The sequence below is a fragment of the Hetaerina americana genome, unplaced genomic scaffold (assembly GCF_022747635.1).
Source record: "Hetaerina americana unplaced genomic scaffold, ioHetAmer1.1.p SCAF_2, whole genome shotgun sequence".
NCBI lineage: Eukaryota > Metazoa > Arthropoda > Insecta > Odonata > Calopterygidae > Hetaerina > Hetaerina americana.
The window spans coordinates 69,211,194-69,238,458 of NW_027286763.1; the positions used below are offsets into that span (position 1 = coordinate 69,211,194).

General features: G+C 41.3%; 1 protein-coding gene across 3 annotated transcripts in view; it reads right to left on the reverse strand.

Moving 5' to 3' along the window:
- Window positions 1-27,265, reverse strand: part of Atf3 (Activating transcription factor 3) — a 197,504-nt gene that overhangs the window by 4,150 nt on the left and 166,089 nt on the right. The window lies entirely within an intron of this gene.

Sequence of the window (27,265 nt, forward strand, 5' to 3'; positions counted from 1 at the left end):
TTAAAGAGAATAAATGTAACATCAGGGAATATTTTATCATAACATGGGAAAAAATATTCTAGAAGCAGTTCTAGTATTCTAAAACTAGTTCTTTAAGTTGATGGTTTGTAACTAGCCTATTATTAGATTCCCAGTGTATCGACTCCTATGACCATAGGAGTTGGAAACTTACTAGCAAAACCCTTAATATGTCATTTTCTGTTGTACATAACTTAGAACTATTAGTTAGCAGCGCGTACCTCTTAATATTGTGTTTCTTCACATCATTTTCATTTACATTCATATTCACTTCTCTCCCCTGTTAATATTTATATAAGGCTTAGCACTTCTATAAACATTTTCTTTAGGATGGAAAAATATTTTCATGCATTGGCCTAATAACTTCATTATACACACATGATAAAATGCTATTTAGAAAGAAGTGAATCATCTACCATATATTTTAAAGAAATTATAAATATTCAATCTGACCTCGCCTAACTTAGGTGTAAGGTAGAAATGTTCATGATCTATGGTGTGGGGGAAGGGTACATGAGCTGAAGATGGTGGAAATAAATACTGTATTTATAATACAGAACATGTATTGTATCATGAAAACGTTCAGTTCCTCACATGGTATCAAACCAGTCTTTCTGACCGTCTTTGAAATGAAATATTAGTCAGGCTACTATATCTGATACATGCCTTAATTTTGGATATAGATGAATTAATGCAAATTGTTACTCTAGGTTTCCAAATCTTAGTTTGAGAAGTTAAATATGTCTTAGCTTTGGACCTGGTATAGGGATATAAACTTATCAAAGGTTTGGGATGGGTCTCGGCTCTTGTTAAACCGGGTTCTTCTGTCGAGGTTTTCAATCTGTTAACGATATTTTTAATTGCTATTGGTTTGATTCGACATTTTTTCCTCCATTATTAGTGAGAACAATTATTTTTCATTTTTGGTCGCTTGGTTGTCGTTGTTCTCTAGAATTTATTTTTACAGATAGTGTGGATAGCGCCTATTTCAGTAAGAACTGCCACTTGCGAACGGAGGCCTCTCACATTCAAGTCCGCTGGGAATTATGCGTTCGCTCGAATTCATTTTTCTGTCGGCAGTACTAATTGCGCCCTCGAGAATAGCTTATTTGATACTGCATGACGGAAGAGGGTGCCAGTTATCATTCTCTAGAACGAGAAATAATGTGATCGGAGACTTTTTGTGGTTGAAGGTCGAGGTCGTGCGGCAATCCCCTGGCAGCTCCTCCCTTCAAAGCACCGGAAGAGGTGCTGAGCCGACGAGCGAATGCTTTTCACGTGGCTACTTCTTGCGCCGTGACGGGGTTATGTGAATGATAATAAGGCGGGTTAAAATCTGAGTTATTATTAACGACATCATTAAAAGTATCCACGTGTCAGCTCGTTAATTTGTAGTGTTGATTGAAGGGACGCGATGAGGGGTAAGAGTTTCCTAGGGGAACGAAATTCGAGCCTCTGCCTTCCCCGTGTTCCTTCCGAAGTAAATTTATGAACATAAACACTTTATATTTCCTTCAAAAACTCATGTTTTTATTCTCAAACCCATGTTTTGAAGTCTCATGACCTGATACGTGCGATGATGTGATCAGGTGTGATCTTTGGCCCGAAAAGAACTTCATTTCCTGGTTCTGTAAATACGGCGATTTCAAATACAAACATTTTGTTTATCAGATTGGTTGCTACCGCAGGTGTTTATGGTAGCAACTAATATAAACATTAATAGCAATCTTTTAAATGTTTGTATCTTAATTCGCATATGGAAGAAGCTATTTTTGATAAAATTTTGGAACATTGGGACGGTTAATATTATCGAGGTAATTCTTAACAAACTTTACGTAGGAATTATAAACTTGGATTAGTCGTTAAAAACTTTGTTTTCGTACATAATATTGAAATTTTTACTCTGATATATCAACTCAAGGAGTTTATGACAAGATTACTTCCGCTCTTTCCGGGATATTATTGGAAAAATATTTGCAGAAGTATATAAGAGCGTTGGTTTTTAAAATTTCCTTACGGCAAATTCAGATTAGGATGGAGTAACCAATGAATTAGTGAGTAGACTAATATTGATCACGCAATTGGGTGATTCCAGACTTAGTCCAAAGGTGTATAATGACTTGAGGGCTGGGTTTTACCAACCCTGGCTTTAGGTGTTGAATCGATCCGGGGCAAAGGGTGATTTGATCAACTCGAATCGCGGTTTACGATTGTTCTCTAAAGGGGAATGCACCAGTCTTCTTTTATGTTCCTGGGCCCATGGTATGACTCATTAAAATAGCGACGTTCGATCATATTTGACGATGAAAAAAATGTTTCTGGCCCTTATCCCTCCAAATCTTTCCATAAACCATCAATGTGTTTCAGAAGTTTCATATTTTTAGCGTCGATTTTTGTTCCCCTATTAAAGTAGAAAATAGCTGAGTCAGTTGATACGTACTCCTATAATTTTTTAGTTAACCACGCGAATTTATATTTCTTATCTGAAAATTTATGCATGTCAATTTAGTTAAATGAAACATTTTCCAAGGAGAAACATTTTTCATTCTATTAATATGTCGAATCATGGGTTTGACAAATGTTTGGCCTTGGTCCGAGTTGGGATTGGAGTTTATATCTAGTCATTAATGGGAATGATAAAAAAATTTCGGGCCACGTGTATTTATTAGCCACTAAACCAAGGAATGAAAACATTCGCAACTTCCAGAAATCCTTTTGAATTATAATTATAGGCAAGATCTCACGCAGAAAATGAATAAATACGTGAAGCTATTGCCTTAATATAGTGGAGAAAATATTTTAAAGGCGATTAAACCGAGGTAGTGACGGTGAAGATTAGTCATGCACTAATCAAGGGCAGAGTCAGTTAGTGATTTGAATACGAGAATGATATGTTGTATTTTAACCCTGACATAGCAGTTATCATTTTTTATCTAACTTTTGGTTCACAATTATTTATTATATTTTTAATCAGCTTGGTAACTCAGTAAGTAACAGGTTACTGGTTACCTTTCAATAGAAACGCCAGTTAGCAATTAATTTAAAAATTGCATTGATTTTATTGCCAGTTAGATTTTTCGGCTTATGGAAAATCTTTCAACGAATGGATCGCAATCAGGAGGGATTATGATTGGAACAAGGAGGGATTTTCTACATTTAACCTTCTATTTAAAAATTTCCACTGATCATAATTGTAAAAACCTCTAATTTTCTCTTCACACTTAGATGCCACGCCAGAAAGTATCAGCTCTCGTGTCCCAAATGAGCAGAGTTCTCTTGAATAAATCCCTTAATTCAGTCGATATAATAATCTCAGGGCCCAGAAGGAATATTGAATGTATTCGCAAAGATCTCCTCGGAATGAACAAAAAGAGCCAAGCGTTGGGCCAAATGCCTTCTAATGCTCAGGGCGATGAAATGCGAACTTATAATGACAGCAGACAGCTGGAAGACGGATTGAGAAACAGAAACGAAGGCATTTGATGACCCACTCCTTTAAATCTGAAGATGCCAAACAATGATATGCATGAATGGTTATCCACATGAAAAAGAAATGGAATGGGCTTCACATAACTCTATGGTCTGTTGAAAACCCCTGTCGCAATATTAAGTTGCCTTATTTTGAGCCAGTTTAAAAATACGTTAATATGCAAGCAAATATATGGTCATTTATTGCATCGCCGTTTTTCATTCATGAAATATGCCGAATGTTATTGTATGGTCAGAGCTGTATTTTCATTTCGATTTTTCAGATATATTGGAACGTTTGGTTAATAAAAGTTCAATAAAAGTCAATGACAAATAATTTCCTTCCATTTTAAAACAAACCGTAACTAATGCGAGTCATTCTTAATAATCGAATGCACTGTTGAATATAACAGATTTAATTAAATTATAGTCTGAAATCCTGGATAGATCCGGGTTCTGGTAATTGCTAGCGCCGACAGTTACATACAAGGATTTTTAAAAATAAATATAGTGTGATATGACGATTCACGTTCCGTTAGTTTTAAGTGTGATTGAAATGAGAGAGGCTTAAGGTTATCAATAAAGTTTCTTAATTTCTAAATAATTCTTTAGAAGTAATGACCCTAGAGAATCACAGAAAAAAACTGGGCACGCATCCAAAATGACCACGCTGACATTTCTTCCCTCAAATACTTCTGTTGCCAAATAATTTACGGTCACCTTGATGCATGAGCGAAGCCCATGGAATGAGCATTAAATGATTAACCGTTGTCTATTTGATACACAGGATTCCTCATTCACTCACAGAAAGTTTGCTAAAGGAAAACACGAAATTATTAAAAAAACTACGCACGAGCCACTGGCCCTTAACACCTGACTCTTCGAATAATTTTCACCCTGAATCATTTTATAACTGGGGTTATAAATGCCTTGTTGTGTATGGATTTAGTAGTATATTTATAATTGGGAATGTGCGGTATGAGGTGGCACTCGTCCTCCACAAGTTATTTTAATATTTACAAGAAATAATTCAATTCAAATATCATATTGAGCGTCAGGGTGTCGCGAAGCATTATTATGTTTCAGTAAGAAATGGGGGAACGGTTCATTCCTTTTATAAGATATTCCGGGATAAGGAGCGCGATGGGTTTGTGTTAGGAGAGGACTGTCCTCGCATTTCGCAAATTGAGAGCAACCCTCGTGGTGACGGGGGAGGAAGTGGTTGCCCGCGGGTAGGATGGCACCGGAGCGTGCCTCATTCACGACGCTCTTTTCTTCGCTGATTGCCTCTCTGGGACCCCTCGTCGGAGAGGACGCCGGCAGCCGACCCTTGCACGGCCACGGCAAAAATCCCAACTCTCCGCCAAGTAAGTAGATTAGGTCGTGTGCGGAATAACGGTGCCTGTACGCGGATGGGGGCCCCGTTGAGATTGGAGGAAGGAGGCGGGTACTTGGCGGGTGGGGCTGTGCGAATTCGCGATACATCGATTGCTATATTCAATCCAAGTGAACGCATCGAATCGCATTCAACGGCCTCTCAATCTGAAGATCGGTTGGCTCTTTCTTCTTAATTTGGTTTGAACATACGTCTTTTTCCCTTCCGCTTCCCCTTCCGTATTGCTCCCGACAAATCCATAGTGTTTCAAGGTGACCCCCCAATCCGCGTGGTTCTTATTTTCTGTATAGTGCTCTTTGTGGACTTTTCTTCTTTTTCTAATTCCTTCTTTCTCGCCGCATACTACCATTTTAGCAGTTAAGCTATCGCGTCGTGCAATGTAACGATGTGAATACGCTGTATTGATTGGTGTACAACGTCGATTAAATGGCGATTTACACTACCGGATTCATATCCCATTGCGTTGCTCTCGGATTTGAGCTCCTCCGACAATCCAGCCGTTCAGCTCTGAATGTGTTTACTAGTTGGTGGCTTTTGGGAAGGGTTAAGGAGGACTTTGGGTGGTATTTCTCGGCGGGGTAGCAGGCAGAGCATTCGAAATCGTAGTACTTTTGTGACAAGTAAGGTACCCTGATTGAAAGGAGATTCCTCCCCCTCATCACCCACCCCCCTTTTTGGGGCATTTCCAGACGGGAAAACGTTCTTAGTCACATTAAGACTTCCGACCTCGCTCCTGGTTGGAGGGGGGAGGGGAGATGAATTTTTCGAATCTAATCACCGCAAACAAGGGCACTCCTTCGGACGACCTTCCCCTTAGAAGCGGAGGGATGGTAGGGGCGGATGCGCCCACCTCTTCCCCCTCCGGCTCTCGTCCCTGCCGCTGCGCTGGCGAGAATTCCACTTGGCGGAGCGCACAGATTGTTTTTTGGGCGAGGAAGATTTCTCCGGCCGAGAGTCGCTCGAAGGCGCGCCGGGGAACAAATGCATCTCTTTCTCTCGAGGCGGAGTGAGTCCGTGGTTCAGCGTGAGTGAGGGATGTAGTGCCGCAGGGGGGCAGGATGCTCTTGCTCTCCGAAGTCCTGGCTGACCCCCCTTGGCGATAGAAACCCGCAGTGTTTCCAGGGCACAACAGTGTGGTGGCATTCAGCAAAAATATTTGGCCTGATTAAATGCATTAATTTATCTCCAGACCTTGAAACCGGTTTCAATAAGTACTCTTCTCTATTGATTCTATGTTGTTATTTATTGTTGATAGCAAATGTGGGATGAGTTTGATCACCTTTGGTCTCCACATGGCTAAGGTCACGTGCGCCGTTCGTAGGCATGTGCGTTACGTCTAAAAAAAGAAAATGGTTAGTCAGAAAAGGGCATAGGAAGGGATATGCCCTTAGCAGGAGGAAAGAAGGGACTGTTTGAAATAGATGGTTTGAGGCTCTACTTTTTGACGATTCATGATCACTGACTAAATAAAATTTGGTATTTTTTCACACAAAAAGTACCAGGTTTTATTTATTCAGTGAAGGGACTGTTTATTTCTTTGCCAATGAAGTAACTTTATCTCATCTGATGACCAGCGTTTTTTTTTAAATTATTTATTTGTGTTTAATATTTTATTCATTTACAACATCGCATTTAACACGATGAGAAAGAAACGAATGAAACTTTGCTGATAAAAAAATTGCTTCGATCTTCCCGAATAGCTTAATTTGAAGGACATTCCAAGGTGCACGACAGTGCTCAGAGATTAGCATTTTGCATGGTCAAAATCATATTGGCATAACATCTACCTTCAGAGATTGTCTGGTGAAGCATCTTTCCTCTCTTAATTTTGATGGATTTCACTTCTTCGAGGGGTTCAAGTCTTCGCGTTACCCTCAAAATTGGGATAACATTAATGCGGTTTCAATCGATGAAGCGGTATCGAAGCGTTTTGCGTTTGTCATCTTTCTCCAAAAAATTTATTATTTTTCATTCTACAACCCTGAAATACCTGGGGCCTGTATCTCAAAGCTACAAGTTAATTTGAAAGTCCTTGTAATTTGCACAGTATGCCGTTGATGATAAATTATCCAGTATTTGTTTCTTGCCTACATTGCACAGCATGAGTATTTGAATTTCTGGCATTAAAATGAAGACTGTCTTCAGGCGAATTGTTCTTTGAATTTTAGTTTTGGGAAACGAGACACGTGAATACGAAAAAAATCATCGGCGACCGGAGTGGAAGTGTAGTTAATCAAGTCAAGTCAAAGTGGTGTAACCTTCCTGGCTGCACGCTTGTTGGGGCCCGGTTAAGAGAAAGGATCTAGGGAAATCTGGCTTCGGAGTTCGTCTTTCCATCTGGAAGACGACTAAGGTTGTGAGTAGTGTACCCTGTACACAGAGTGTGGCCGTAATCCTTCTCCTCCCCCGCTAGCCCTTCCTTCAATCTTTACTCCTGCCTTCATTTCCTTTTTTCTCTTTTTTTCCATCCGTCAAAACCCCAAGCCATAAGGAGGCGCAGCCGAATCCTCTGTACCCCAAGGGTGAGTGCCATTATCGGGGCCACCCTTGGATCTCTGGATACTGAATCCGCACCCTAATTTTTGGTATCCAGGAGGGTATTAATTGCTCCGATTCGTTCCATGCAATTAATGGCAAAGGAACTTTCGATTGCACTATGCTCATGACTTTGAATAAACATATGGTGGCGTGTGGAAATTTTGGTTTTGTATTTTACGAAGTGTGGAAATATTTGAAGATCTGGATGTTAATCCGGTGACATAGCGGGAAAAATGCGAAGTCTACCCTGCATCATATACATCAGCAATTAACTCGTGACCTAAGAATTTTTTTATTGTTAGGGTTTTCGTTCATTAATCAATATTCGCAAGCATGTTTTTTAAAAATTTTTCATATTTCTAAAATACGTTTTATTCCGACAATGCCGGTTGATGCGGTGTGACGAAGGTGAGTAAATTTCTTGTTTTTTCAATTCGATATTGAAAAGTTAACTTTCGCGCGATCGTGCATACTTCGTGTTGTTCATAGTTCTCAAAAAACCTTCACGACCATTTTCCCTCGAGAATATTTAAGTGTTCCAAAAATATTAATCCACAAAATGCTTATCCCAAGAAAACGCTTATCGTCGGCAATTCCAGTATCATTGTCCGTTACTGGCTGTGGCATTAGTTCTAGACACAACTCCAGGCATTCATTTCTCGGTAGCAAAGACGAGGGGGGAGAATCCTGCTGGTTTGAAAAATGTTTATTTGCTTGCTTCGTGAGCTCGCTCTCGACTCGAGCCTTGGGCAACGTGAAGTCGCTCGGAACTCAACACTCCCATCCATTTCATGACACTGCAAAAACGTGGGGCGAAGAGGACGGTTATCATCATACCACCAATCTAGTTTGTTCAATCATTCAGATGTCTAATTTGAAGTGTACTCATGTAAATGAACATATGTAATTGATTACTAAATCAATTCTGCTCGGTGAATCCCCATCGCTTAGTAAGGAAAGAACTGAGGTAGAATTGAAGGCAAATACAAATTTAGATCAACAGTCGAGGAAGTTGAAATTCTTAAAATTCATTAGTTTTTGTTAACAAATGAAGTATACCTTCACCCTACCGAAATAGCCTTAGCGACGAGACAAGTTGGAAAACACAAAACGAACTTGCCCTCTGTTTAAACTACAATAAGGGCGCACGACGCACTTCAGCTTTACCTTGTACGAGGGTCATCCGGAAAGTAGTACCCGTTCGTGCCGCATGAAGTGCTGACGACGCGAGTAGCCGCTGAACGAGGTCAGATAGCTTCAGTGGCTTGTCTGCCTTCTCTGAGCCAAGTTGCGTGACGCTAGCATTGCCTGTGTTGTTTCTGTGATTGTTTACAATGTTTAAAAAAATTGAGAACGCCGCCAGTTGTGAAGTGAGGGCAGTGATTAAATTCCTCAATGCAAGAAACGTTCGCCCATGTGATATTCATCGCCAATTAAAGGAGGTGTATGGAGACAATGTAATGGACGAGTCGTCTGTTCGGCGGTGGTGTCGCAACTTCAACATGGGGAGGGGGAACACACACGACGATGAGCGTTCGGAGAGACCGTCTGTCATTACAGACCAACTGGTGAGCTCAGTTGACGAATTCGTGAGGAACGATCGGCGCGTCACAATTGATGACATCTGTGAGCATTTTCCCAATGTTTCTCGAACAATTGTTCATGAAATTGTTAAACACCATTTGCATTATGCAAAAATTTGTGCAAGATGGGTCCCTCGCGTATCTCAATGAGCTGGCGGCGAAGGACTATGCAGCAGGAATACAGAAACTTGTCACACGTTATGACAAATGCCTTAATTTGCTTGGAGATTATGTTGAGAAGTAGTTTAAAGTATCCTCTTTCAAATAAAATTTTTTATGTTTGTTAATATTTACTTTTGTGTCTTTATTTCAAGAACGGGTACTACTTTCCGGATGACCCTCGTAGATGAATATTTAGTAGAGGGAGTCTTGCAGCCACCTCATGGCCCCTCGTTCCCCCTGTGTCTAGCGCGGGACATGTTTCCTCTTGTTGAGGGATTAGCGTCAATCTTACTCATCGGCGAGAGCGAAATGGAATAAATACGCCAAAATCAAAGAGAATGATCTTTCGCTTTCCAGTCGTATTGCCAGAGTTTCCGTCGCATCAGGTGTTCGTCTCGACAGATGCTGGTACTCGTATATGAGTTATTTAAATAATTTGTGCTTGTATGATGAATGAACAAGTCTCGAGGCCTACCACATTCCTCCATTAATTGCTGGTTGGTTGTAATAACTTTCTATCTATCTTCAACTAATCTATCTAATATACTCTATCTATCATATATTAACTTTTTACTGGACATTGTCCGTAAACGTTTTGTACTGAATTTCGAGAATTTCAACCCAATTTCAGCCAAGTCGATACGATTTACTCACCTAAAAACTGATGTAAATTTTCGTTTACTTAGTATTTTTTGTCTAATTTTCAATTTTGATTTGAACTGAATGAGGGTGGCGTTCCATGAAGCTAAGCCATCGTCGGAGACTTAAAGGAAACCATCTGGATGTGCTCCCGTAAAATATTCCAACGCCCCCGGCTTTTAGAAATGATGACCTCCGCGTGCTTCGTTTAACTTTGCGATGGCACACCCTGAGCGGCAATAAAAAAAACGAGAGGAATCAAAATAACGCAGTGTGCTCACTGAGGGGTTGCCGAATTGGGTCACCCGCTGCTCTACGCCGCGCCATGGAAATGTCGGCGACCTCTCCACGTCCCCATCCCTTCCTCGCTAGCCGCTCCCCCACTCTCGTCGCCCCGCCTCCCTGCCCCGCCGTTCGCTATCTTTGCCCCCACACCACACCTCGATGTTTCCCTCTCACCACTTCGCCCCCTCCTCACTCTCCACCCTCGCCTTCATCATCCTCGGAATACGAATCCACAGGTTGTTTTTGTATGTTTTTGTCGCGCAGAGCCAAGGCGGCTCTATCCCCGGGGGCATATGGGAGGCGGAGGGGTAGGGCCCGCCGACTCCGAGAACCCGTGGGAAGCGCGAATGAAAGCAAACTCCCTCCTCCGAGCCCTGTCGTCAACCCCGCCACGATTTACGTACGCTAATTCCAAGTTTACAGGGTATTAGTTGCCACATTTTAGTTATATATCTTCTGTTTATTTGAAAACTTTCAGAGGATAAAAATAAACGTTCGCTAGTTTCAGGCTCAGCTATGCACAATTTAAGTTAGCCAAAGCAGAAACAGTATGCATCCGTCCAATAAATAATTTTATTAGATACAACTGGTTTCAACACAAGCCAACCTCTGGTTTCAATGCATTCTTCTCACCCTCACTTGAGGGTGACGAGTATGCATTGAAACTACTCGTGCCTAATAGAAAATTTAGCGGAAGGGTTCACGGTGTTTCTCATTTCGCCAACTACAAACGTCCTGAAAAATAATTTGTGGATAAATGAGTTTCCCACGATGCTACAAAACCGGCAAATTTTCCAAAGGTACATCTGAGAATAAAATATCTCTTAGCGCAGACCCGATAACCATAACTTTTTCGTATTATCGGTGGTCGTGTTTGTTCCAATTTTTTAGGAGTTGCTGAACGTCTCCGGAGCATAATATGCGCCGCGTGACTCTTTCTTCAGTGTTTCAGCTTGAATATGCACCTTCCTTTCGAAATAAATGATAATGGGGTAAATTCACCCGAGACGCCGGAAAATAATCTTCATAGCAATTTCAACAATCAGAAAAGGAATCTCGGAGTTGTAAGATGTGAATCATTAGACTAATTTTCATATTTACACCGTCACGAGTACGCTTTTATAGTTATTGTTCATGCTCCTCGAGAAAGTGTTAGTGGCATTAACCGAAAAGCTCCCTTTCTTTCGGGTCGGGCTAAGTTTTGGATCGGTGAAAGAAATGAGCTGGGAAGAGAAGAGCAGAGAGTTGGGGAGGAGAAAAGGCTCATGGAAGATAAAAAAAGACTGAACGGGAGTAGCGTGAGTTTGCGTGAGAAGAGAATGAAGAGAGCAAGAGAGAGAAGGAGAGGAAGAAAAGAGAGGAAGGAAAGAGATAGAAAAGTAGGATGGGGAAGAGTAGTCGGTTTGGCCTTGGGCCCCCCTCTGGAATGCTTGCTAAGCAAAGAGGCGTGATAAACGGCTAGCAGTAAAAGTTAGAAAGGCCGAATGGATGGGTCGGGGAAGATGGAGGGAGAGGAGAAAAAGAGGATGGCCGAGGAGGTTGTGAGTCTGTCATGGGAGTTGAGATAGAAAGAGATGGCTAAAAAAAGAGAGGGGTTGGAGTTTGGAAGGGGACGAGAGGATATGAGGAAGGGTTTAAGACGCCGGGAGTTGAGAGGGAATGGAGCGAAATGGAGAGTTATGAAAGCCTTAGGGCCCTCGAGATTTCCTTCCTTATCGTTCCTCCCGTGCTATCAGTGAGTAAGCTTCTTTCTTGTCCTCAATAAAGAATTGCGGGAATAAGCGGCCGTGGCTAATAGCAAAACATCCGGTGGTAAGCACAGTGAGCTATCGTCAGAGAGTAATTTCAATTGTTCACACTGGCGCTTATTTGAATGAAGGGGAGTTTTAACATATCTACACCTACTTTGCCTTCTCTATTGCTAATCCATCATGATGAACACACGATGTTGTATTAGAAGGTTTCCGAGATTAACTTTAAAGAGAAATTAACCTGAGAGGAATTATTAGTTTCAGCGGTACGCCGGAGCGTGATCCAAAACGTTGAGGTAATAAAAGTGGTAAATATACAAGACTGCGACTTTTCCGTGAAATTTGTCGCCTATCACTCAGTGTGTTTGAAACGCTCTACCAAGCATACTCACTCATATTTTAAAAGAGCAGATGGAATCCTTTTCAGCCCTAATTTGTTTGGCAAAGCGGCTATCTTACGACTTTCTACTCCAGGTCACCGGGTATGTCCTGAATAAAAAAAAACCAAGTTGCGGTGAGTTCCATCGCTCAGGAAATATCTTTGTTTTCTTGTTTTGGTCAGTGGACGAATCACTTCGAGTTTTATCAGCAATCTTAAGTGATTTACCGGTATCACTCCGTCTTTGAATTGATTGAATAGGTGGACCTGGGTGAATTTAAGATAATCTGATTAATTTGAAAATCAGCTTTCATTGAAGTAATCACCGTCCTTCAAAGGGATTTTTCTTCGCAGTGATTTTTTTTGAAAACTTTATATTTTGTGTTCAATCTGTTCGAAAATATTACTATCATACATTACAAAAATGTGATTCATTTTTTTACATTTTCTTTACAACTAGAAAAAAACGCCGTGCACCACGTTTTATTTTTGTTGGATCTCGGATTTTCGGTACCAATTCTGGCTATGATGTTCTTTTGTGCGGGCCATTGGGGCTCTGTTTCACAGTGACGTTAAAAGTGACACTTTCAGGGAGCTTGTCGAAAATACATCCTCGTTTAATTTTAAAAATTTGTAAACCTACCTCTCTTCTTCACTTTGCGTAACTGACACACGTCTTCACCTCGAGTGATGAAATTTTTTAAGTGCTTAGAAAGACGTGGCCTGGGTTTATTGAATTGTCCCTTAATGCAACTTGTGACGGAAAAGAACCTAGTTATTCCTTGCCATGTGTGTATTCTACTCATATGGTTGCGGACTTGTATCTACTTCATCCCTCGAGATTCCTTGAACTTTCCTCTTGCCACAAAAGCGGTACTCATTATTTTCGCGGGCATTTGCTATAGCGTACGGGTTTTGTGGAATGCGCTACAGTTCCGTTATGCGAAATGAGGATTTAGTACTGGGGTGTTTTTATCTCTGGTAATAGAGTTTGTGGGAATCAATTAGTACCTTCCGTTTTGTTTTGACGTGCCAGCATTATTCTGAGAGTCGCGGAGGGTATCATTTGGTGAACTGCACTCCCAACCTATAACAATGCGTGTTCATCTAAAACCACTCGACAGATTTTATTTTAGTCGCTTGCTTGAATATTACAGTTACCTTTGGATTTACAGCATTATTCTGAGAGTCGGGGAGGGTATCATTTGGTGAACTGCACTCCCAACCTATAACAATGCGTGTTCATCTAAAACCACTCGACAGATTTTATTTTAGTCGCTTGCTTGAACATTACAGTTACCTTTGGATTTACCGCCTTGTTTATAACCCGTCCATTTCGGAGACGTAATCCGAGAGATGCGTACTGGGATAAATGTTGATGGCTCCCCCTCAAATTAGATGATCGTTGAATGAAATCCAAATAAAAGTAAATCCTGAGGTTTCAGGGTGATCGCTTTATATCTTTTGCGAGTTGTAAACAAAATGAAGATAATCGGGTAAAAAAATTAATGGGCTACTTAATTTATTTACATTGAATGAGCCGGAGGGAAGAGGTTCAGAAGGGAGGAGGCGTCGCCGGAGGGCGGTTGTGAGCACTTAGAGAGGGTGGCCTCATTATTTCTTTCAAAGTCTCGTAAACCAATCTATGTTTAATTGTATTGTTAATTTGTTCAAAGTTAGGAATGAGATAATTTTTTTTCAAACTGGCAACTTACCCTCAAACACAAATTTATTGTAAAACTGAATTTAATATAACTGAGTTCGCCTGTTTGATGACTGAGCGGATTGATGTTTTAGTCTTCTGTATGTTCTGAAGTTTCGGTGGTGGGTGGGACTTAGAACGAGAATGTCAGTCCAGAATAGTCTATGCCATGCCAGAGATAAATGGAACGGTGCGGTGTTGATTGTTTACGAATCTTATAAAGTTTCAGATAATATCACGACGCTTAAATATAAGTTGAATTTTTCTCTACGACTACAACCGTATCATAGTATGATCATTCTCTACTCGAAGAATTTGGGTTATATCTTCGTCTTATTCATCAAGCATATTCCCTTGGCATGTGGAATCTTGAGCATATCCTAGGACTGGTTTCTTTTGATGTAAATGAATAGGAACTAAAATATTTCAACTTTTGAATGCACTGCGAGTGCACTTTGTCATGCTTCTAATATTCCTCAATTTAAGTGCGCAGATGAACATGCGCAAAGACATACACATTGTAAAAGGGTCTTTGAGAGATATCTGGGAATCATAAATGCTTCATTAAAACACATCTTTCAGAGGGAGGCGGTAACGAAATTTTCATCTTGAAAATTCGTACAGGTCATATTCTCTCCACCCACCAAGAATGTCATCTTCAATGATATGTCATTTTTTCATATTTCATTTACTATGTGCTCGTTGTGGTCCATTTACATTTTATGATTTTCAAACAGCAAAAATAATGACGTAGTAAAGGTGAATTAAGCTTTTAAAAAATGTGGCTGGGTTGTTACTTTCGTTCGTTTCCTATTTATTGTTTGTACATTCAATGTAGTTTCATCGTAATGAGTTCCCTGGATATTTTGTCTCAGCAAGTTCTGAATAAAAGAGTTAAACGACAACTTTTTCAGGGGGGTGGAAGAGCAAGGAAGTTGGGGGATGGGGTAAAAGCAAAAAGGGATTGATGGCATTCCGCTTAATTTGCCTTTCGTTGCCCGTCGTTAATTTACGAACCGTTTCGCTCCAAGTGTTTCCTCAAGAGTCATTTATATTTCTTCAGTGTGTCGTACAGCGTTTATTTTTTCGGCCGCAATGCCGCGCTCGGGTGGGCGGGAGAGGGCAGGCAATAGGTACCGCAAGCCACATCGACTTGTATGGAAATTCCAGCTCCGTTGGCCATGCTTTGCCGTAGTTGGAAGTCCCCTCTCCCGTTACCACTTTTTCGTCCATTCCTGACCTCAATGCGACACCATTCCACCCCATCGTAGGCCCCATTTCGCCAAATGCCATCCATCCCTCCCCCCTCTCACCCGAAGATCACTGCGACTCTGCTCCCACAATGGCTGTCATTCACCGAAACACTTGCGCAAACAGTGAAAAAGAAGTCTTGGGTATGTTTTTGCGAACGGTTGGCGTTTCCCGCGACAGAGAGACCAATCGAAGTGAAGCTGTTCGTGTTTTGTCGCGCGAAGTGCGAACGCTACGTGTATGTGGATTTTTCTTTCGAGTGTTTGGCGAAGAGGAGAATTATTTACTGGCCGTTACACACCTCAATGTCAGCCTAAGGTTTTAAAATCGTCAATGGCTGTTAGGGGTCACCACCAACGATGTACGTTTTTCTTTTTATAAGATGATCATTGAAAATATTTTAATAAATCGACTTTGATATTTTAGCTGAAAAGTCATTTCGTATGCTACATTTGGGGACTATGATCACAATTATCTACAATTAATAGAACCTATTTTTGACTAACTTCAATTTGCTTTGTTATGAATAAATGACTTTAATATAAAGATTTCAAGTATGATTTCGAAATGATTTCTGCAAATGAATAATTTCAGAACAAAATATTCGAGATGTGATATCAAAGCTTCGCCTGATCAGGTAATTAATAAAATGATTTGTTTATTATTTTAACTGTAATGTAATATCTTTAAGTTGCAGCGGAAGTTATCATCACAGTAAAAATCAACTCCTTGATAGATGAGGGTAGATATCATTCTGAACTGATCCGAACCAATTGAGCGTGTTAAATGGAAATTTATAAAGGATTTTCTTAGATTTTTAAGGGTTTCCCCAAAAATATCACCCAGAATGAGACAGGGTTCCTCTCGTAAGTAATTTGTTGTCTTCGGAGTAACTTTATGGAATTAACACAACCTATAGAAATGAAGTAACTCAGTAATTCCTCACACACTTTATTGAACCACGACCATAGGTCGTGTTTAAATAAAGTATAAGCGGAATTACTAAGCTACTTTTTTCTTTTCTCTCGTAAGTAGATGAATATTCCGTTCTTTAGGCTATCAGTAGGTATTAGGCAAATTGTGGTGGATTTTTAGGGATATAACACAGCAGTAGGTTTATCATTGTATTTGACGCTCGAAAACTTAGAATATAATTCAGTAAGACACTTAATGCCTAATACAGAACGCTCATAGTACGATTTAAAGGAGCAGGTCGATTATTAGGGCTCTGAGCAGAGGCTATCATAAGTGAATATGCCGAATGCGTATAATTCTCCATTTTATTGAAGTGTGACCATGTTGTACATTGAATACGTGGATATTTATTAGCATACGAATTCGTTAGAGATTACAATTGAACATCTGGAAACCTTGCTATGCTGATAAAAGATGTTTTATTAATTAGTAAAAGTGGATTTTCGGGAGTCACATTTTCTGCACAAGACGCCTTGTGTTCCTGCGATAATAGTTTATCATAGAGTTTACAGTTCCACTCATCACTATCAATTGCCCAATTACCGCTCGACTCGAATCGTCGCCGCTAAATTTACGAAATTTACTGTGTTCAAGTTAATGGGCTCTTATGTTACGGAAGGCAACCTTCATCTCTCACACGAGCGTTCTCCGTGCGTCGCTCGTTAACGAAACAACTTTTGCGTTCGCGGTGGAGAAATTGAATTTAGTATCCTTTCGGATTAACCGCCGAGTGGGATTCGCATCAATATTTTACACCGGTTTTCATTAGCCAAAAAAAAATGTGTGCGGCTTCTGATGGTAACGGCGCCATAAAAACTCCTACGTATGTACGTCGGTCATTTCGTTGAGAGAGAGTTTTTTTTGTTTTCCTCATCCCTTTTTCTTCTGATCCGACCGAGCGGTAAGAAGCGCTACTTTTGAAGAAATTTGTTGCAAATGGAAAATGAGTGTTGCAAGGCTATCGGTATGGAAGGCCCCTTCCGTGAAACAGGTCAGATTGAGGAATTTTTAAAACGACACGGGACCCTCCAGTTTCCTAGTGACCCCAAATAAGGAACTGTCAAGACCCTACAACACTGTCCGAAATAATAGCTTATGTGCCCTAGATATTGAATTTTTGCGACCAATGTTTGGAATTACTTTTCACCATCAGCGAGTATTGTCAGCTTCGTTGACACTCAGATCGAAATAAATACTTCTCCTGAGCTAAATGACTGTTTTTTCAATTGCAATGATACTCTTAATTTCCACCGTATCATGCATGATTCTTCGCTATCGGTTAACTCATTCACGGAATAGGCAAATTAGATCGACCCCGTAAGATAATGGAAATTGACTCCCGCATCGATTCAAATACCCATTATCCCCAGTCACAGTTTAGGACCAAAGAAAATAGCAAGATAAAACATGCCTACATTTTTCAGTAGGAAGAAATTGTCGTCATCTGCCAGCCTTAACTCTCCTTACGTCAAATTACTAATGCCCCACGGTGACATCTCATAATTTAAGACATGGCCTGAACACTGATGGCCACACGTCAGCGGGTCGACCGGCGTGTGATGTGGACGTAAAAAGGCCATCGCTCCCTTCGCCATCCCCACTTTGTCCGACGCGATGCGCCTTGGGGAGATCTTGGTTCACGGAAGACTCCAGAAGCAGCAGATCTGGGTGGAACTCGCCTACCCCTCAACCCACCTCTACTCCCTTTCTCTCCAACGAGTAAATAGATTTTACGGCCGAAAGATCACGTCAATGGAAGGGAGGCCCTTGAATTGCGATGAGCGGGGAGGATTGAATGGGGGTGCGGGGTAGGGGTGGCGTCTACTAAATGGCGGCATAGGGGTAGAGAGAGGAGGAAACAAAACAGAATAGGTTTAGAAGACCACCGTCCGTCTGGCGGAAACGCGGGAGGGTGTCTTGTTTGAAAAAATGTGGACGGAAATGACCATTTTTATTTTTTATTATCCCCGCCGCCACTGCCGAGTGTCCATGAGTGACGGGATAAAAGGGGATGAGGGAGGAGGAAGAATGGAACGCCCGGCTTTTTAAGCCAATTTCTCATTTTTTTCTCTCTCCCTCTTTACTTAGTTTTTTTAATTCTTTCTCTATGCAGGAGTTGAAAAACTCTTGATGGAAAAAAACAAACGTGAAGATCATTTGTTTGCGCGTGTGTGTGACCAAGGTAACTATGATGGAGGAAGTCACTTCCATGCTCAACTCGTCACGAAGTGAATTTCCAATGAGACTTCTCGAATCGGGATTTTTTTTAACCCACATCGTCTTTTCTTTCCACGATATTTCCACTCCTCTTCATCCCTCTCCTCATCACCCCTCCCTTCCCAGCGAGAAGAAAAAGTAAATAATTCACCACGGCCGAGGAGGAGAATTAGACTCGGTCGGACTCTCCGGTCTGCTCTCCGTTCCCATATGGACACGAAGTTAACTGCGGAGTTGGCTTTCATTTTACGAGCTGGTGGTATTTTTAAAGAAGGATAGCCAATTCAACGGGTCTTCAACATAAAGTCGCATGTTCTTATAAAAGGCCTCCATAAAATTTGTTGGCCTAGAAATGCCAGATTAAAAAATATAAAAATACGTCTGAAATGGAGATAGTAATGCACAGCATAGCTCATTCCTGAAAAAAGCCGCGGAGTGGAGATATGATGCCCGAGGGATACCCTCAGCTCAGGCAAAAAGATACGGCCTAGCCGATAATAATGATTAATTCAAATTTCTTTCCGCGAATTATTTTATATTCACATCGAATGACGAGTGGAAAATCTCACGCTGCTTTCATCAAAAGTTTATTATCCCCTATGAGACGCAGCGTGGGTTTTTGAAGCATGGTAACACTTTATTTAGAATCTACAAATTTCTTGATTAATTCTCTCCTCGAAATTTGTGTTGCTAAACGATTCCTTTGGTAGGTTGCTTCCAAGAAAAACTTGAAAAAGAAAGAACAGGTTTCTTAGGGGTTTCCACTCGAGAAGTTCCTTTCAAGTCGTAAAAGGCATCGGACGTTAAGGATTTATTCAAATTAATTCGCTTCAGAAACGTAAACTTTGGACAGATGCTCTTCTTGGTATCTGGATGGTACTTTATTATTCACTTTGATGTCCCTTTGGAATTATGATAAGGTTAATTTATAGATTGCTGTAGGCACAAAACTTACTACGTACAACTATTGGAAAATAATTCTTTGAACATGTCAAAAGCTAAAGCTATTTGAAGTCCGTTTATTGTTGCTCATCTCTTATTAGCATACGAGATATGACATAGTGCTCACCAATCAATGGTCAGTTACGCTTATCTTAATGGCATTTATCCTGGGCATTCTTTCTTACTGAAAAATTTGAAATTATGTACTAATCGTATTATGAGAAATCTCTCGATTATTTTTTTGTTAAATAACTTTGTAATTGATGTAGATAATGTACATTAATGGCATGGGAAGTGGTAGCGTTCCCCTCACTTCCGAATACTATGCTCTAAAAAGTCTTTTCTCAATTCACTGGTTAGCTCGCGCATTCAAAGAAGTATCTATCTTCCTTCATGCTTTAATTTCCTTTCCTAAAAGACAAATCTCAGCCCATAACATCGTTTCCAAGAAGTGCAATTGGGCAACTGAAAGCAAGATATTCAGAAAGGCATCTCGCTGTTGGCCACTCTCAATGTGACCGAAATATATTATATATTATAAGCTTATATTTTAACGTATTAATAATTATCTCATTTGTTGACAAGCCAAATAAAACGGAACGCAGACGATTAGCGTGAAATATTTTCAACTTCACTACATCGTTGCTTTTGAAATGTGGTGTTTAATAAAGTTTATCGAAACTTAACAGAATACGTATTTCTTACATTTAAGAAGAACGTATTATTAGTGTTTCGCGATTTGTTCTTTTTCAGAATTAAATGGTTCCAATAGAGGGAGAGAAATTTCCTAAACCTTCGCCTGATTTTTTTCTAATATCGTATGAACCGTCTTACCTTTTCAAAACTTGCGATGAACATAGTAATTTATTCATTGGCCACGACAGTTGTCACATATACGAAGACGTGTTTTGAGTTGCACTGAATAATATTAGATATACTGAATTTCTTTCATAAAATTATCAGAACATGCTTTCGAAGACAAAATTAAAATCCGATTTTTTCTGCGTTTCCATTGAGTTTTAGTTTTAAGCAGAGAAATTTAAATGTGGATGATAAAGATTAAAAAGTGCATATGACGGAAGATCGAAAACTAAAAGTCAAATATATGATTAACGAAATAGGTTGAGAGATAAGTAAAAAATAAATCTACTAGATTCATCTGTCAGTTTCTCATAAATTGACGTAGAGAATACATTTCCTTTGCAGGTTAAAATATACGAGTCCAATCGTCTATATTTTTTGCGACTCCTCCAAATGAAAGGTTAAAAACCAAAGTTTCCCCTCCTCTCGCACCTAGTTTTGACGAACTTCTTTCTGTCTGATTACATTAAGGATCAAACTTGAGCGAGGATTGCTCCATCGGGCGGAAAAACGAGCAGCGAGCGGAAGCGAGTGACTCCCAGCATCCACGCGCGTCTTGGTAAATGAACAAGCTCTCACGAGAGGGCAGCTCGGGCACAATCTCAGACTCTAAAGAGACAAACAGACTCGCGGACTAAACTCCTCACTGCCTCCCGCCCACCTCCCTCATTTCTCCATCCCCCCGCTCCCGCTTTTGCCGTGCCCCCCTTCGCGAGACATCACACGCCCATCACTCTTGGCCTATATACCGCGAGGGAGCTCTAACCTTCACTCTCCTCTCACTCCCTGAACGCACCGAATGACGAGATTTCGGTTCGATGCCCATTTATCGCCCCCCAAACAAACGCTGAGTTAAGGCTTCCCGCTTCACGGCTACTACTCCTTCCTTTTCTCCCTTTTTCTCTCTTTCTCTCCTCTGTTCTCCATTTCGCCTCCTCGATAACAATGACGCGCCAACAAGTTTTCCGGTCCTTCCTCCCCTGCGCTTCCCTTTTACTGCTCCCGGATCTCTTTCGTCGTCCGCTCGGCCGCTTAGAAGGCCCGCACGCATGCCTCCCACCCCTCTCCCTCCGGGCCCAGCCGTCCAGTCAACGCCACAGGTTCAGGCCACTCTGTGTCGTCGCGGTGGTGGTCCGTTCCGGCGGTATTCCAGCATCCCCGTTCCATCGTATGGAGGATGGGGGCGCATGGTGGGATAGGGGAGAGGAAAAAAAGGAATCAGTGAAAGTTAATGGTCGAAGGAATTAACGGTGGCATGCGGAGGTTTCACGTTCCCTTCCTACTCCTTAAGCTGCCATCTCGCCAAGTTTTGAGACGCTGGGTTGAGGTCCATCAGAGAATGATGGAGGGAGGGAGGGAGAGAGAGAGAGGAGGGGGGATAAGATGGCCAGAGACGCTGGGGGAATGCGTCTGTGCTCTTACGTCCAAGGAAGGTCTCTCGGCCGGCTACGATGGAAGAGAGAAGGAACACTTAAGCGCGCGCTTTACGCCACACCACATCTCCCTTCGTGGTTCCTTCCCTCGCCTGACGAAGGGAGAGTGTGCAGCGCGTTATAACGTCCGAGGCTTGCGTAAATTGCTGTGCATGCAGTGAGATACCGAGTGGTGCGGCTCGAAAAGAATTGCGTTTCCACGTTCCTTTTCAGTGTTCGGATTCTCAGGAGGCGATTATCGGTCGGAGGGGTTCCCGTTCTCGTTAGACTTCCAGCTCCCTTCCCTCGCTGAAAGGCTGCAAATTTATGCCAATCGAGGCCGTCATGGATTTCTTCGTATTTCATGGAAATCTTCGTTGTAGGTATACATATTTACTCGTTTCTACAAAGGGTAAAATCGTATGGCCTTGGATCTTCACCGCTTCAGTCATTTTTGAGAATAACGTGACATTTGGTATTCATTTCAAAGAGTTGCAACTGTTTTTTTCTTCTATTGATATCAGGTTTAAAAAATCGTAATGAGGATCGCTAACATGCGACGAAAACGTTACACCTATTCCAAAATTCACTTTTATCTCGCATCAGGCAGTTCACGTTAGAAATCGGAGTTGTACATAACAGGTAGGAAACCCTGGAAACTGTCTGGTCCCCATTTGGAAATAAATGAATAGAAAAAAAATATTTTGTTTTCGATGAAGATTATTTTTCATCGGAGTTTGCATAACTATAGATTCCATTGCAGGTATGTACAAGAGTGAACATTTAGATAAATGATAAAAGGTTTCCATCTAGTTCAATTAAACAATATTCTATCATAAATAATCCAAGTTATTGAGTCTTGAATACATACGTTCGATGGTGGTCAAAACAGTCCTGTATTATGGCGTACATTTACCCTTACTTTCTCCAATCAATTTCATACTCGATCTTTTTTTTTCAATATTTGTAAAAGAAATTAAGGCATTTTCATTGGAGGGATAAATTTTCGTTTTAAAATGGAAAAACTGTTTCTTATTTTCTTTTTTCTAGATGTGATTTTTGTGAATTTAGTCTAATTCTTTTATGGTTCACACCATAGGAAATATTTATGTCTACTTTCGCTGTTTGATATTTATTTCAGCTGTTCAATAATTGTTTTACAGCATTAATTCGCATGGAAGCATTGTGACACTTAGGACGGCCGTGAAAATGAGTAGCCGTAGAGAAGTTCAAAAAGATTCTTAAAATACGTGAATGGAACGTATCTGCTGTTCACTGCACTAAAATATCTGAGGGATTGTCTCGTTCGGGGGTGGCATCGATCAATCGTTGATAAACCTCGAAAAAAAAGATACCCGTTCACAATATTGATCCATGTTTTTCCTCCAAGAGCTACGAAACGTTTTCTATATCAACACCTCAAGGTGAACACGACCGTTCTAGTCGTGTCCCATATTTCTCTCGCGAAAAATTCGCCGCGGCCCCGGGTTTCACGCATGTCCCCCCATATGGAGCTAGTCGTGCTGTATGGATCTTATCTCACACGAGACAACGGGGTCCGATGTCGTCGTTCGCTGCGATCTCGCGTCTCCCTCTCGAATTCAATCACTAACTCCGCACGGTCCACGCCCTCCTCCGAGACCAACTGCCGCCACCTTCTCAGTCGCGTTCCGACCTTCGCCCCGGTTAAAAGAAAAAAAATTTAAAAAAACAAATCCATCCAGCGGGCGCGTCTCTTCCGAGCCCGCGGCGGACAAAACTCGTGCGTCCCAATTCCCCCGCACCCACCATTCCACGCGAAAGAAAATAATAATAATAGCGATGGTAAGGAAAAAAAAGAAACTTCCTCTATCCCCCTGCCGCGCCTTCGTGAAATGTTCCTACCTCCTCCCTCCTGGCCGCTTCGCCCACCGGCCATTAATTTCTCCCCTCCCTCCCTCCGACCACCACTCCCTTCCCGGCACCTTCACACGCGGTGCATTGTACGCGCAGAGAGCAACAACGCCTTTTGAGGGGGGAGGAGAGAGAGGGGGAGAAGGGGCTCTCGCTTTTATTGCCTTTGTGCTCGCCCCCGTTGAAGTTCACCTCAACCTTCCTCTTATCCCAGAGTCCTAGTTCCATAAAATAGTGTATTGAAAAAAAGACCGCCCTGTAATAGTGCTCGCTGTTACGCTCACCACCCACGCCCCATCCCGCCCCTCTTTTTTTATAATTCGTATAATTTCCGAGGGATGTTTTACGCTTTCCCTTTCGTTTCATACGAAGCGGGAATATGTATTTACCTACATGATCTGACACATTAAACTTTATCCAGGTGGATGGGGAGGCAATATGGTGAGTGAAAATTTCCGTCAATATATGGCTCGAGAGTGAGGAATTTCGGATTTCTCCTTCCAGAGAAAAATCACTTGGACTCGGGGGAATCTGTGAGGCATTTCAAGTCCTGCAGAAGATACAGAGTGTTTCTGATTTCAGTGAGCATAATTATTGTGTACAATTTTGTTCATAAAATATATTGGTGCAGTGTACAATTAACCGCAGTAATTAATCAGACTATTTCACAGATGTTTTGAAGATCTTCATCCATTTTTTCTCCAGTGTCCACTCAAGTTTGACTTCGACTGTCGCTAATAAGAGTGTAAGCTATTCAGGAAAAATTTTAATTGACTACAGATGGAAATCTTAAGATGTAGTGAGTTTATACATTAGGAGTTTATTGATTAATTTTATCCATTCTAGGAGTATTTCTGGTAAAAGTTAATTTGAAAACAAACCGTAAGTATTTTAATTTGCCGAGAACCACTGGTGAAATAGGAATTATTTTTGATTGCCCACTTATGTCGATTTATACTCGTTAAACATTGTCCCTCCCTCTAGGTAGTTTATTTGTATTATTTTATGGTTGTTACCGTTTATCGTATAGGAATAGAAAAGTAGTAGTACTATAGGCACGTAAGTCACGTTTATAAATATATCTAACTTGTCATAGAAGTTTGTATCTGTGATGATTGAGTGTAACTTGAACCTTGAAGTGATGTATACCATATATTTATCGTTAAGGTACCCTATAATATTTCTAAAATTATAATTATTTCAAACCATTTTAGCGGGACTTTTCGTCAATTCTAACGAATGTGCGGATATTTAGAATGCTTTAACATAAATCACAATAAAAGTGAGAGATTCTCAACCAATAGGCCGCGACCCTAGCCAGAAAGGTCACCCAGTGTCTTCAAAACATAGGGCAACATGTTTCATGGAAAAACTCTTGACCACTTGACCCGATTGAATAATGGAAGGCTCTAGCACCAAGGCACCGCGGTTCCCTTTTGATTTATCTTTACTAGACGGGAGAGATTGGTGATTTAAAACCTACACGCCTGTACACAAGATGCGGCCCGATCCACTTATTAGTGTTTTAAGGGAGGACCACACGTTGCTGAAAGTGGCTATTCGCGATCATCCGTTTTTGCGGTAATTGACGCCACTTTAATTCTCATGAATTGCCGCTCACCAAACTAATGAACCCCATGCGAGCGCAATTTTGGGCGAAATATGTCAATAGATTCAGCCGAGGGAGGCGGACTGGGTATCCCCGGATTGTATACGTATAATCCGTCCCGCCCATCGGTGATTACACTTCGATGGAGGTCCCATGAGGAAAAAAAGGTGTGGCTCCACGGTAATCACCTGCAAAATGCCATGCCAGGTCGCGGATATCTTTTGAATTTGAAAAAGAGAATGGCGAGTGATCACCTCCCAAGAGAAGCTTTGTACTTATCATTTTCTCGAAACTACGGAGTATTTTTTGAACGGCGAAAGAGGAAAAAAATTCTCGATCACTATTAGTGTCTGGGTTAGTTACTCCATCCTCCTCGCGCGTCTTTTTCATCGTCGCATTCTTCTTCCGAACGGAGATACATATTTGTTTTTCTGCAGAATGTTTATAGATGGGGACAAGGACTATAAACATGGAAGCCATTTAATGAGAAAAACTCACATTGCTGGCTTGACATAAATGTAGAAGTGATGGATGTTTGTGGTTCTAAACGAGTAAACAAAAAAGTTGAATTGACGGGAAATTTCTTGCGTTTTGTAATAAGTACACAATATTCTCTTGGTCTCTCTGTCCCTGTCACGCGAGGGTTCTTATTTCTCGTAGGAACAACTTTGGTGGGTGGAGGTCAACTCTTACCGTTCGAACCTTGATTGGCCCTTCATTCGACGTTGAAATTTATAAAAGAATTATAAACATTCCAGTTTCAGCTCGAGAGTATTATAGTGACTCGCTGCATCCTCTACATCCGTTATTTGTTATAATATATGTGACCAATTGCATGGCGTCGAACGAGATAAAATTACGAAATTGGAATTGAATGTATCGATGCTGCACGAGGAATGGAATATTAAACACCAATTGTTTTTTACACAGCCACACTGTTTTTGTTTTAGTTTTCTCCGAGCATTAGAACACTGCTTACATAGTATAACGTAAAAACACTGAAAGGCATTTAAAAGTCAATACGGCAAAGGTATATTGAAATAAAAACAATATCATACTGAAAGAGGAAAAACAACCGGGAAAAAAATTCAAAATCTAAGCATACAATGAAAGAGAAAAACAAGTATGAGGGAGAAAAAATAATCATTTGACTTTTATTGGGATTAATATTTATGCATAGCATTTTATTGGGATGATTATTTGGAGTTTTCAGTACTCCCAAATTCATATCTCTTTCAACTATACTTCCCTGCCCACTTCTTTCCCATTCCCTCTCAACTCATTTCAGTTTTAAAATATTCACCTCTTTTTCTCTCGTTCTTCCTCTCTCGCTTCTCCCCTTCCATCAATTTGGTAGATTGTGACATTAAAATACGTTGCTCATTACCTGTCCTGATGCTTGGTGCTGTAAATATAGTAACATACCGCCGAGAAGTCTAGGGAAAGGCGAAGGACAAGACCTATTGGACCTAAAACGGCAACGCTGATAAAAACTGACGCCACTCAACATCAAGTTGCAGTTTGTGAAGGCAACCCAGCCGTTAAAAGAGGCACGTACGCACGCGTGCGCTTTCCAGGAGAGGATTGACTTCTCGGCACGCACCCACTGGAAGTAATAATCACCTCCCCCGCCCCCAACCACCCCATTTCCCACCCCCCTGTTTCGCTCCTCATCCCCCCCTCCTCTCCCAAGAACTGTCCCGATCTCCTCCCGCAAGGCGTGCTCGCCTTCGCCCTTTCATTACACCCTCACCCGCATTATTTCCTTTCTCATTACCTCCCACTCGCCCCCTATCCGCCCCCACGCGCGGAGCAGGCAGCTGCCTTTCCGTACGTCGCATTCCTCAGTCAGTCACGCCCTCTCCCCCTCCAACCTACTCCCCCTCCTTCCGGACCTACCCTAAGAGCCCTCACCACCATCACCCTAAACCTCACACCATCATCTTCCAATACACGCCCATCTATCTTTCCCCCTTCTTTTTCAATCCAGTTTCCGTACCCTCACGAGTCGTTGTGTGCACATCCTGAACTTTTATAACGTCCTCACGAAAATGGGAGTCTGGACAACTCTCTTCTCCCCCCTTCCCCATCCATGACTTAACTTCCCTTCATTCATCTTTTTATCGCAGGAGGAGAGGAGGGGGAGCCTCTTTCACAAAAGGCACGTTTTTTGTATTTAAAAAA